The sequence below is a fragment of the Pseudorasbora parva genome, chromosome 14 (genome assembly GCF_024679245.1).
Source record: "Pseudorasbora parva isolate DD20220531a chromosome 14, ASM2467924v1, whole genome shotgun sequence".
Lineage (NCBI taxonomy): Eukaryota > Metazoa > Chordata > Actinopteri > Cypriniformes > Gobionidae > Pseudorasbora > Pseudorasbora parva.
Window position 1 is genome coordinate 10127112 of NC_090185.1, and position 14496 is coordinate 10141607.

The following is a 14496-nucleotide window of genomic DNA, read 5'->3' on the forward strand; positions in this document are numbered from 1 at the left end:
CTTGGACAAACGTTCTGCAAGGCTGAAAGTCTCTGTAACTTTGGTTAACATTGCCTGTGTTTTTCTGACTTCTGGATCACCAAGAGACAATTCCAGCTCTGCACTTTGTGTAGTGGGCAGGTCTCTTTCCCAGAGAAAGGCGGGACCGGTGAACCAGTTAGATGAGAGTAGCTCGGTGACAGATTTACCCCTTGATGCACTATCGGCTGGGTTCTCTTCAGATGGCACATAAAACCATTGCTGAGGGCTTGTACTTTGGCGAATCTTTTGAACCCTATTCGCTACAAAAGTATGGAAACGACGTGCCTCATTATTCACATAGCCCAAAACTACCTTTGAATCCGTCCAGAAAAACTCTTTGATGTGTGCATAGCGGAGTTCATTTCTCAGCAAGTTACTAATTGAGACTGAAACTACAGCTGCAGCTAGCTCGAGTCTGGGGATTGTAGTGAGCTTGGTAGGAGAAACACGGGCTTTGGCTATTACCAATGAACAGTGAATCTCTTCTTTAACGTTTTTGGCTCTTAAATAGGTGCATTGTCCATAACCACTCATGCTCGCATCAGAAAAGTGGTGCAACTCTATTTCTCTAAGCTCTCCGAAACTATCGGGAAAGTAACAGCGAGTTATGTTCACCTTGTCTAAGTTGGCAAAGTCACGTTGCCAGCTCTCCCACCTTGGCCTTAGTGCTTCTGGCAGGGAGTCGTCCCAGTTGATACCTCGGTGAGACATTTCCTGCAGAATCTTTTTCCCATGAAGCACATATGGCGCCAGGAATCCAAGGGGGTCGTAGATGGATGCAACAGTAGAAAGGATACCTCGACGTGTTGGTGGTTGGTCTTTTAAGGTGTTGTCAAATCTGAAACAGTCCCTTTCAACGTTCCATTGGATGCCTAAGGCCCTTTCTTGTGGCATGTCCTTGAATGTCAAGTCTTTTGTTTTTGTCTCTATTGCACATTCAGACGGAGGGATGCTTTGCAGAACAGCAGAGCTGTTTGAGATAAATTTGTGTAGACGGAGCCCTCCTTGCTTGCATATCTCTGTGGCCTCTTGTGCTAGCTGTATTGCCTTTTCTACGGTGTCTGTGCTTGTGACTCCATCGTCCACATAAAAGTCCTTCTCCATGAACTCAGCTCCTGCAGGGTGTGTGTGACAGTGTTCTTTAGCCAAATACCTCAGACCGTAATTTGCACACCCTGGGGATGATGTCGCACCGAAAAGATGTACCTTCATTCTGTATACCCGTGGCTGTGTCTCTGTGTTGCCGTTTTTCCACCACAGAAAACTCAGGTAATCTCTGTCGCACCGCTGGACGTGAAACTGGTGGAACATCTTCTCTATATCGCACATTAAAGCGATAGGATGTTGTCTGAACCGAAGGAGGATGCCTGTTAGATTGTTAATCTGGTCTGGTCCTTGGAGAAGATGATCATTTAGACTTGTACCATTGTGTTTGGCTGAACAATCAAACACAACACGTAACTTAGTGGGCTTTTTGGGATGATATATCCCGTGATGGGGAATGTACCATCGTTCACCTTGTTTTCCTTCATTGTGTACTTCTTCGACATCACCCCTTTCTATAATGTCTTCCATGTAAGCTATATAGTCTCTTTTGTAGTTTTCGTCTTTGGTGAATTTTCGCTTTAATTGTTCGAGTCTGATTTCAGCAAGCTTTCGGTTGTTGGGTAAGTGTGGCCTTTGTCTGAATGGAAGAGGCATCTCACAGTGTCCTTGTTCATTTTTCCTTATTCCCTCCTTAAGCTTGTCCAAAAAGATGAGATCCTCTTGTGAGACAGTATTGTCACTTGCCTTTATGTCCTTAAAATCTGACTCTAGTGCATTAATCACGTCCATGGGAGTTACAGGGGGTAATTCCTTTATTGTGATTCTATGACACAAACTTGACTGAGTTTCACTGGACGCTGGTGCGGAGCCTCCGACGATACTCCACCCTAGGTCAGTGCGGATGGCATATGGCTCCTCACCTTCTCCTAGTAAAACTTGTCTTGGAGCTAACGTTCTGGGACAGTTAAATCCAATAAGGAGTCCAACATCACAACTCAGAAGAGGTGGTATCTTATCAGCGATTTCTGTCAGGTGGGGCCATTGATTTGCTGTGTCACTAGTGGGTATGTTGTCATAGTTAACTGGAATAAAGTCTTTGGTATATGAGGGGGGGAGGTCGATGTGAATGTCTGATTCGTAACCTCTCACACGCAATCCCGATACTCTGTGACTCTCAACAAAGGACTGAACACCCAGCATGGTAGTTAGCTTTAACTTTACAGGGTGAGTGTCCGCTTGTAGCAGGTTGCTTAATTCTTCACAGACAAATGTGCTGTCACTCTGTGTATCTAATAGTGCGTAAACTAATTGCTCTTTAGACGGGCTCTGAACCGTAGACACCCATACAGGAACGATCATGGATGTGCTACTTGACTGACCCACCTTAGTGACGTTGAGAGCTGTGACTGCCGCGGTTTCATTTGGAGTGCTTGAAGCAGTACTTTCAGAGCTTTGAGGTCTTTCATATGCCTTGTAATTGTCATTGTGCAGACAGGTGGGATGCCTTCCTTTACAAATGTCACAGGTGTGACGATGGCGACAATCTTTGGCATTATGGCCCAACTTTAAGCATCCATAGCACAGTTTATTCTCTTTAACATAAGTGCGCTTCTCTTCTAAGGGCTGATCTGAAAAGTTAGAGCACCTTGACAACTGGTGGTTTTCATTTTTGCAAAACATGCAGGGTACCTTTAATTTTGTGTTGCTTGTCCTTGCCTTGTTGTTTTGTACCATGGCTTGCGTTGAGAAGACTTGTGTGGATCTGTTTGGTTTAAAGTCCTTTGTGGTCCTTTTCTCGTAGGATGAGCTGCATGAGTGAAGGGCAAATGAAGAAGTGACCGGGTTGCATGCGATTTCCGCTTCGACTGCCACAAATTGTGCGAAATCCTCAAAAGACGGAAAATCCTTGCCTTCCATGAGTGTAACTGTGACCTGACGATTCCAACGGGCTGCCAGCCAGTCAGGAACCTTCTGCAGCAACTTTCGATTTTCCTCACAGTCGCTGAGTATCTCTAGACCCTTTACGTACGGTGTGGCTTGGAGACATGCATTTAGAAAGTCTGAGAATGTCCTTAATCCTTCTGCGTCCTTTGAGCTTATTTTAGGCCATTTTGACAGTTTGTCTCTGAAAGCTCTTTGCACAATAAAAGGCGGTCCATAACGTTGGTCAAGCTTTTGCCACGCATCCCTGTATGCTTCATCATCACTGCGAAAGAATGTGCCTTCAAGACAATTTTGTGCTGGGCCTGTGACATACCTTTTGAGCAAGTGAAGTTTATCAGCAGGTGAGATTTCTTTGCAGTCCACAAGTGAAGAGAATGAAGCCCTCCATTCGATGTATTTAATTGGATCTCCGCTGAACACTGTGGGCATTGGCATTGGGATTCTGTTTATGTTTATACTGTTTTGAATAGCTTGAGCTAACTGGGAAATGTCTGTGGGAGGAGCTTGAGTGACAATTTGAGGGTTTGGATTGTTCACTGTGCGATTTGACATATGGATAGACACATTGTTTCGTGGCAGGAATGGAGGTAAGCCACTAGAGGGCACTGGTGCTGCATGAATAGATTGGTGGTCAGCAGAGAAAGGTACATCGCTTTGTTGTATTTGCTGATTGTCCATATCCATGTTAATTTCTCGGTCGTAGATCTCAAGTTTTGCGCGGGCAGCTTGCATTTCCTTTTCTGCCTTCAGACGCTCAAGTTCAGATTCAATATCTTTCATTTTTTCCTTTTGTTTAATTTCTTCCTGCACAATTTTATATTCTGCTTCTTTTACAGCCAACTCCGCAGCCGCGTCAATCCTTTTGGCTGCGATGCTTGAAGTGTCAGACTGCTTACTGACACTAGACTGAGAGGCGGTACCATAGATGGAGCGGGCGTACTGTTGTGACAGTAGCTGATGAAGGCGCTGCCTTTCTCTATCTGCATCAAAATCACCGTCTATTGCTGTTATACGTTCATTAAGTATTTTCATAATGTCCTTAGTTACTGCTTCACAAGAGTCCATTTTGCGTCTGGTGTCAGGGGATGGCATAGTGCGCTCTCTTATCTCACTGTACACCTTCATCATGTTGCTCAATCCGTTTTCAATATCATCGGCCATTGCGCATAACTTGTGCTCTGATAAGTCAGTCTTTAGGCTTTCTCTGGATGTTCTAATTAGCCCTTTCCATTGTTCATAGAGACTTAACAGTTTTTTGTCCTTTTTAATTAATTCGTCTTTTTGGTAGGCTAGCATTTTCTCCGTCAGCACACTAGGCCGCTCTGAACGCCTAACGTCAGGTAATGATGACTCGGTCGCAGCCTTCATTTTATGGAGTTCGGCTAATTGTTTCTCTTTGCGTTCAATATCATCCTTTAACTCCTGCCTTGACATGCTCTCTGTATCTCCTTGATGTAATAAAGCTCTTGTTTCATTGATTTCAGTTTGTAGCTTACGTGCTCGCTCTTCAATGCCGTCCATTTTCCGTGTTGTCCGTTATCGTTGTCCTTAAAGTTCACGGGCCGTTCGATGTGGCACACTGAGGTGAAGCTCTTACTGTAACATGCCCCTCGATGCAAGGATGAGACTTTTACTGATAGTTTTATGATGTTTATTCCTTTGAGAACTCTTATCACTCATCATATCACCAACGTAAGAGCTGAAACATATACAAACATGTAACGGATCAGTTTACACGGTGCTGTCTTACATTTGTGCAAAACGAACATATTAACAGACAAAATGCTCAGATATCAGCATAGTATACCATACCTTTTGCCTCTTCAGAGGGGCTGTTAAGTATCTTGACAAAGTTACTACCGGTTTAGGATATGCTACATACTATTGAAACAACGGCGCTAGCCAGCGCGTGTGCCTCTTCAAGCAAAACAAAAGCGCGAAGCCTACAACCGGAAGTTAACCATTTCTGTACAAAGAATTTCAAAATAAAAGAATCACGTTTTTTTTCAGAAACAAAATATACTTATGGTTATTTACAACTTTTGCGAATTAGGTAGAGGTTTTTTGCCTAACCTCAATAACACCACTGTAGTACAGTTCTCTGGTCTCTTTAGGTAAATAATTATACATTTTTTTTTAAACTTTACCCTTTTAATAGCTATAATGGTAGTTTAGAAATGGAGCATGGACAAATATACCCAAAAGCCTATAAATCCTAAACAAAAACTTAAAAACTTCACAAATTAAGGTGAGCACATTCGACATGATTCTAAACAAGCATGCAAGCCTTTATGAAGAATGAACCATAGGTGGCTATAACTGTTAAAAGCTTGAAAAATAATTTATTTCCTTGGTAAATTGCCTGTATTGGCTGTAAATGTTTTTTCTCTTTTCCATGATGGATACAGGCTTGCTAAATAAAACATAACTTTTTACGCATGTGTTTAAAGGCCTTAAAGCACTTGAACACTGATCATTGCTGTTAGCTGCTGTTTTCATTACCTTCTGTTGTGTTTTTTTACAGGAAGTTAAAGAGGAGGATAATGTGGTGTATGCACCGATCACATTGAGAAGATGATCAAACGTCAGTCTTTTTCTAAATGCCAGACCCAACTGTGTGACCTGCCACAACCTTTGAGATATGGTTGAGTTTTTGGTGAGAATCAATCATCCTGACGGGTTAAAAGTGTGATACTTAAATGTTGATTCACGAAACAATCTACTAAAAACTTCAAAAGAACTTGCCTTGGAATTCAAAGACATTTAAGAAAGTATCAAAACCATAAAGTCTTAAAGGGAACGTGTAAATATAATGAAAATGTGAAAAATGAAAAATATAACACTGGAGTGGAAAACTGTGAAATGCTGTGGTCTCATTTGTTCACATCTGAACAGAAATGTGTTTGATCTTTTGGCTGGACGTTCATGTCTGTCTGTGTGTGTCTGGTGTGAATACGGTGTCTGTAAGTAGCGTGTGGTTGAAGGTGTTTTTCCATTCCTGGTCACATGAAACTGTTTATCTTCTGATCTACAGAAAACATGCTTTAAAAATAAGTTGCATATTCTTTCAGTAGCATGTTATTTTAAAAGTTAAAATGTAAGCATCAAATCAGTTGACATCAATTCAATCAGAATAATAAAAATAACAAAATCCAAAATGGCATTTCCATATTTCTGATTTCCTGTGTTGACAAAGTTAGCCAAATGGGTTTATGTCTTTGCCATGTGAATGATAACTATATTAAAATTCCTTCATCAGAGAAAACACACAAATGTCTATTTTACCTTTTACAACACTTCAGAAATGTGTCAATAGTGAAACATCGACTATTCTACACTGAATGAACATTAGATTATTTATGCGCAACTAATGGTGTAGTTATATAACATCAGGGGCTAACTGGTCGTGTTGACCAGACAAACCTCGACCTTTCAGTTAAACAGCCAAAGGCCCCAAAAATCAACACATCCTGTAGGACTTGACTTAAAGGGATACTTCAGCGCTGGAAAGATGAATCTGTATTTAAACTGCGTTATTAATGTAGTAGAAATGTAAAATTATTTTTGAATTTGGTGCCTTCTAGACTAAGAAAAGACAGAAAATGTATTTTGTCTCATGGGGATGAAAGACTACAATTCCCACAATGCTTCGCTGCCCTGTGAGGCCATTCCCAAAGCCACCTACTGGATTACTGTAACTGAGTTGGAGAAGACACTACAATTAAAAACTGAACGTGTCTGTTCAATATAATGATCGAGGTAATCGCGACCACATTCGCGGCATACATTCACAACGCGTGTTTAGTCTAGCGCGTTTTCAGTTCATGCCTTTGGAAGCTTAACTTTCAAGGAAATTAATTTGAGAAGTTAAAAGACTTACATTGCTCACAATAGCTCCGTTTAAATAAAAGCCTGCAGCTGCGAGCTGAGCTGTGAGTGTGATCATCCCCCACGCGCGGGTTGAAAACATGCGGAAATAGCTCCCTCTGCTGGCTGTAGTCTTTAGCCTCTGGCCAAAACATTTCCAAAGATGACGCACATATATCGTCAATTTTGCGTCATGGGAGGATTTTTTCCCGAAATAAAATGCATAAATCTCTCGTCTCAGGGGGATATGAGGGGGGAAAGCACAATCATTAGAATATACTCCAGGTTTCTACTGATACAAGGCCATATGCTAATCGCTGAAGTAACCCTTTAAGGATCCTGGGGAAAAAAATTCTGGCCTTTAGGGTTTCAAAGTTGTGACTCACAAAATGCAATTTCCTTATTATAGTGTCGCCCAGTGTCGGATGGGTGTGTGTCTGAGTAGAGCTGCATGATTGGGGACCATCCAGACAACTTTGGGATCTCTATGATTTATGGTCTCTGGCAGCCATACACTTTTTTGGCAGAAAAATAAGGAAGAAGTAGAAGAAAATCAGAACAAACACAACAGGTTTCCAGCACCTTTAGTTCTTGGACTCCTAATAATGTTGTTCATTACATCATCAACAATAATGTGTTTTGATGAACTGTTCAACATCTAACTCTCAAGAGAAGGACAAAGTTGAACCCCAAGATCAGAGAAAATGTGGACAAAAATCTTACCTTAAGTTCTAGCTCTGGAACCGCCAACTGAGGATGTCAGATAGTCCGAAGGGGTGTTAATTCTACAAAATAAGACAAACCACTTGGTTTTTAATAAGAAAAAAAATCTTGGTACAAATTTTGGTAAAGTAATAGGCTTACAATTAGCAGACATTTTATGTTCTGGTGGATTAGTACCTTTTTTAGTATGCTAGGTGGTTGTTTTCAACAACAAAAAAAGAAAAAGAAAAAAGACCACATCTCTGTGATATTCTCAATGCCTGTAATCTTTGATATGGCTTGGGTCCACCTCAATGTGCATCTGAGGGACTTTTCACCTGATTCATCATCCAACAGTTAAACATCATACGTCTGGTCTTAACATCTCATGATGTGCAGAATCCACCAGCACAGGACTGCAAATGTTCAGTAAAGTTTACACATAGATCTGCGTTCAATTCAACTCGAAAGTCACAATTTCCAACTTCTAACAAGAAAATAATGTCACCTGAAGTCAAAACATTAGAGACAACTCATGCGGAAGTACTTCGATGCTGAGTCTGACGGGATTATGACGTCACGTGAACATGGCGGCAAACGGGGAGATAATGTACACAAAAACTGAAAGTGCATCAAATTAGACGAAGTTCTTACGCTATATGGTAATAAAACCCACGAATAAACGTTTGAAGTGGCACTTAATGACCCTCTCTGTTGATAACCGCCAGCAACACGAGCTGCGGTTTCCCCGCTGTGGTTGACTCGAGCTGAATTTAAGTTCGTATAGGCCTTCTCGTATCATGGCTACTATACTTTACCACATCTTAGTCTGCGTCTCAATCATCTCACTAGTCCACTAGTTAGGGCACTGATCAGGACATAAGTCAATGGGCTGACTCCCTGATCAGTGCCCTGACTACTGAACTGAGACGCACCCTTAGTCAGAAATGTTGCATTATTTTGTGGTGAAAATTGACAACGGCAACGCTACATGTATGTTAAACTTATAGGCTACATCAATTACCCCTTCACAAACTGATTCTTCCCAATGTTTCATAACCTCCCTTCCATCTTGAGTAATCCCAAGATTCTGCCTGTTCATATCATTGATAGTTGCCTTTGCTTAACTTCTACAGAAAACTGATAACGAAACTAAAACATTGTTTGACCACTAGAGGGATGTCATTCCCAGAATTTTTATTCCAAAAGTTTTTTCTTTGTTAAGCATATTGCTAAACATTATTACTTTTATTAGGGTTATTGATAACAATGATACAGTAATAATAAGGACAAAAAAGGAAAACAGCCGCTTTACTAATTGACCGTGATAATATTTCTCCACATTATAGGCTATATATTGTTCCTACAATCTCTCATAATTTAGCATCTTCAAAGACTGTTCAATCAATTGTTATTAAAAGACAGTGTCTGATATTACATTGCCACAGTTGTACTGTAGTAACAATCTCTATAATAACTGTTAATACTGTTTGCCGGCTGCTTCATTATTTATTATTATCATGTATCTATTTATTTATTTATTGCAAGAACAGTATCCCACACACAGTGTGCCCTTGTTATAAAGTGCATGACATTTCATTAAAATTGTCAGACCATGTATTAGAGCGCCATCTAGTGTCATAACTAGGAATTCATCATTCAAAGATTCCAGTTTTTGTGAGTAAATCAGATGTTTTAATGGCATTTATCACATAAAAATATTTTCGGTAACTACATAAGCAAAGTATTTCTTCACAAAATAAAACTTTTTTAAAACAGTCATCTATGGCCAGCTCTTATTTTATTCATATTATGGCACAATCCTTTGAAAAGAATTTGGCAAATGACAGCATTATAACTCTGACATGACAAAACATTTACATCACAAAAACAGACATCATTATAGTCAAACCAGAGCAGTGCAAATGCTCTTATGATCTTATAGTGTAAATGACACGACATAATCGATCACTGTTAGATCACTTTATCAGCTCTAATAAACATTCAAAGCACTCGCTGCTAACACGTGTCTTTGTTACTTATTTTATTACAGATTTACAGCCGAACCGTTTTAAAGCAATATTTACATAACTGAAAATGACAGTTTAACGATAATAAACTCAAGAAAGCGCAGATGACCTTGTCCAATTTCAATTAAAATACATAGTTCCACTAGCCTAGAAATCTAGACGCACCCTAGCGGCAGCAAATCTAATCTGCCCGTGAGTGTCGTCTAGCAACTCTCAATACCTTCTGAGCTGTAAACGCCAAACTCTTGCCGGGCCAATCACATCGTGTACAGAGTCGATGGGCGGGGCCATAATGACGACGGCCCAGTTGCGTTTGCGTGCTTCTAGTAAACACAGAAACTGGCGAACGGCGGCGGTCTTTCGAATCAGCTTTGACCGCGACTCTGGAAGACTTGGAGTTAAGCTTTTCTCTGAGAAAAGAACAAAGAACGGCACTGAAGTCATTCTTAAAAAGGGAAGATGTGTTCTGAGTTTTGCTGACCGGATACGGCGAATGTTTAATCTATCAACAAGCTCTGCTTCACCTTCGTTGCTCTGGTTGGTTGTAGCGCTATCCAATCGCGTGCAGAGGGAGTTTGAAAGACAACCGTTTATCCCGCCCCTCGGATTGAGCTGTCAATGGTGAGTTTCCAGACCAAATATCTTGATGTGGGTCTGGCTTATCAGGCTATAGTTCCACATCTTTTGCTCAGTAAAAATCTCATATTTCCATGTTGTTCAATCCGCTGTGTGATACTGACCTTTATCACAGTAGAAGAAAACCAGCATAATAATCAATGATTCGGATCGCCTATATCACGTGATCCAAACTGCTGAAATCACCTGACATGGTCGATCCGAATCATTGATTGATTCACTGATTCATAACCGTTTGAATCTTTATTTGAGATTTGAAAACAAACGCGGAGGAGAAGACAATGCTGAATAAAATCGATGTATAATCGATTGATGATGTTTTTATTCCCTTTCTGGACATGGACAGTATAGTGTGCATACACTTAGATACGCTGTCGGACTAAATATAAAATATCTTAAACTGTGTCTGAAGATGAACAGAGGTCTTACGGGTGAGGAACGACATTAAGGGGAGTCATTAATGACATCAATTTCATTTTTGGGTGAACTAACCCTTTAAATCCATTAGAAAACTAAATTATCAGATGTTATATCTTATGTAATAATTGAATGCATCATATAATTCAGAGATATCAGAATATAAGTAAACCCAAAAGCAAAATAAATACAGTAAAATAATTTAAACTTGCAATAAATGGAGAAATGTTGAATTTGACCCTGGATTATCAAATATGTTTTTATGATATTTTAGCTGATGAAAGGCTATTTAGCGAAATAATGCTCGTGGTCTCCTCAGTCGATCTCGTCTGTTCGCAGTGTAACCTAGAAGAAAACACAAAGGACAGTGAAATAGAAAACAGACATAAGAATAAGAATACAAATTGTGTCTGTGTAAGAAAAATATCCATATTTAATACTTTATAAAGTAACATTTCGGCCGATTGCTTTCCGTATTCAGTTTACGTGACCAGTTACAAGAAGTGACACTACACTAGTCTGTTTGGGGGGTCTATATAGAACAACAATAAATAATAATTACACCAAGTGCCAATAGCACGCCTTGTTTGCCAGCGCTATTCACACTCTGCTCAATGCCTGATTGGGCCACACAAGAGTACAGAAAACACACACACACACACATCATCGCTATCCTTTATAATATCTTACTGGTCCCTCCTCTGATTTCAGCAGTGTGACACTTTTCATTAGATGTCCAGAATATCTGATCGCCTCTCTCTGTATTTTAAATGGACAGATTCTCTCTCCATTACGGACTCATCTGAGCCCAGATCACGTGACAGCAACACACAGAATATAGAGTCATATGCCATGACTCTCCAATCAGAATCAAGCATTTAAGAGTTATACTTTTAATAATGTGTAATAAATAATTGTATTTATAATCCAAAGAATGTAAAAGTGCCCTTTTGTATTTGAATTGTATTCCATTGAACTGTACAAAAACACATACAATCACTTTGTGTACATCACACAAATAAAAACACACAAAATGCAGCAAAGCATGAAACGTTTGAAACATTATGCACAATTAAATACTTACTCTTTAGTGTTTTTTTTTTGTCTAGACTTCGAGTAAATCAGACCAGCAGCAGCAGCAGCAGCAGCTACTATGGCCAGCAGCAGCGGGTAAATGAGAACAAGTCTTTCTGCTTTATCATCTACATGAGAATCTGGAGAGAATAGAGAGAGGCGTTAGACAAGGCAAGTTATTTAATATAGTAAACCACATTTCACAGACTCACACACAATGGCAATATCTGTAAGAGATGCATACAAGCAATACAAAAATAACCGTAACAAACTTAAAAATGTATTTAATGAAGTTCTTACAGTGCAGTCAGTAATATGCTGCACAGCGCTCAGTCAGAAAATGCACAGCTCTACATAAATGACCATGAAGGAAACGGTCACAGTTATGTTTAGTCTTCAGTGTCTCGTTTGGTTTTAGGGTATGATCCCGTTCACACAGATCTGAGAAAACGGTTAAAACGCTGTTATGCTGCTAGGCCAGTAGATGGCGATGTCACTGTTTTTACAAATTTTACAAACCCAAACTTTTCATAGATCCTAGAAATAATGGCGGAAGGATCTGGGAATGCGCTTCAACCAACAACTTTTAAATGACAATATCCTGGCCGGACTACTGTTGTCAGTGATAGAAGTATTTGAAATTAACATGATTTCTTAATGTCTAGTGACATATCAGGGCCATTTTATGATTCATTAAAATACATTTCTTACATACAGTTCCTTTTACTTATAAAGGCAGGAGGAAACTTAAACCCTACTGTGTTCATTTTTCATATTGATTTAACAAATTAGGTCTGTGCAAATCATGCTAAAATTACTACATTTCAATAAAAAATTTTTTTCTAAAGCCACTGATATAAATGTAGATGATTTGTTTTAGTTTTTGATTCTATCTTGTGTGATGTGTTTTACAGAAATCTGAAGAGGAGACTCACGTGGAGTATTTGTCTGTCAGCACGAGAAGATGATTCAATATTTCTCTAATATCAGATCCAGCTGTGATTATTTCACTATAGTGACTCCTGCTTTTAGTCTATGGAATTAATATTAAGACTGATATTCAAGGGATTATGTATATGAGCTTATATAGCTGTTCATGCTTTGATACGCAGTGCTGGTTTCAGTATAAAATAATTATTCACACCCTATTTCTTTATAAAATATATTTACACACTGGGTTGATGTTAAGGACTGAATTGAACTGCTAGTTGTCTTGAGTAAAGGTCAGAGGCGGCAGTGGCGATTATGGGGCGGCATTATGGGGCGGCAGTGGCTCAGTGGTTCATGTAGGTTGTCTACAATCCCCGGTTCCACTTGACCAAGTGTCGAGGTGTCCATGAGCAAGACACCTAACCCCAGCTGCTCCCGACGAGCTGGATGGCGCCTTACATGGCTGACATCGCCGTCGGTGTATGAATGGGTGAATGTGAGGCAAAAATGTAAAGCGCTTTGGATAAAAGCGCTATATAAATGCAGTCCAATGCAGTCCATCAGAAGATGAATCCTTTGATATTTACACATCATCAGTGGTATGATATGAACTGAACTGATAAATGTCTCCATCTGGTGTGATTCTGAAGAACAGCATCATCACTGTGAGCTCAACAGGAAACAGACTATTATCCTGCCGGTGTTCTGACTAGATTATTTAGGCCTTTGTGACCCATCAGTTTTACTCGGGCACAGCAGTTCATTTCATATTCACAATGCTCTAAAACTATCAAAACACTTCATTCATGTCTCAAATTAACTTATTGTTTCACAACACTATACAAAGGTTTTCAGCCAACAAACACACTTTGTCAATCATAAAACACAGACCTAAAAAACACTAACATCACATTTATTTAAAACAAGAATGACTCTCTTAACTGTTTATAATTCACTGCAGTAACATAATCTGGCTTTACATTATAGATTTTTTTTATTACTGTATTTTCTTTTAAGTTATTACTGTAGAAATGTTGCAATTTAATTAAATGTTTTACTATTTGTAATTATTTGTGGAATTTAGCAATTTCTGAGAGAAAATAGGTTTAAAGCCAATATCGACAAATACAGCATTAACGGTGGGGTAAGTGCTATCTGGTAACCGCTGCTGATATTTCAAATCACCAAAACAAACACGCCCCAACCCCAAAAGGGTCTTGCCCCTGTTTAGATAGCTCCGCCCCTTACATGCGTAACCCAGGCAACGACTATGGCAGAATCTGTGTGTAACTAATCCAGGTCGAATATTCAATGAAAAAGATGACCCCTTCTATCACAAAAACACAAACCGTTCTCATGAACACCTCGATAGTACACGAGCACGAGTCCAGCTAACGACATATTACAATTATGACCAGATTAGGGTTAATATAGATCATGAAAAGAGGAAACACATATATTAGGAGTAGAGTATCTTACTTGTCGGACACATTTTGTGAGCTGACACTTAAAACAGACAGTGAGGAGATTTAGATGCTCCATACGGTGTGGAAATGAACGGGTCTTTATCATCGCTGAAGTGAGCGACAATACGATCGCAAATGAACAAACAAGTGAACATGACGCACGAGCATATTCAAGCAAAAGCCAGCATATATTAGTTCTCAGCTAATGTCCGTCATGTGTGTCGTGTGTTTTGAATAATGTCGTGCACTGAGTGTTCTCTTCTCACCATCAATAGTAGACACGCCCCTTACCTGCTGATTGGCTACAAGTTTGTTATTGGACTCGGCCCGAGTCCGTTTTGTAAAACAGTTTTGAAATAACA

General features: G+C 39.7%; 1 long non-coding RNA gene across 1 annotated transcript; it reads right to left on the bottom strand.

Annotated features, from left to right (window-relative positions):
- Window positions 1–5545: 5545 nt before the first annotated feature.
- Window positions 5546–7984, bottom strand: LOC137040068 (uncharacterized). The gene is made up of 3 exons (XR_010897828.1): window positions 7780–7984; window positions 7603–7664; window positions 5546–6040 (listed from the first exon to the last, which is right to left on the bottom strand). It is a non-coding gene; the product is annotated as an uncharacterized lncRNA (long non-coding RNA).
- Between the last annotated feature and the right edge of the window lie 6512 nt (window positions 7985–14496).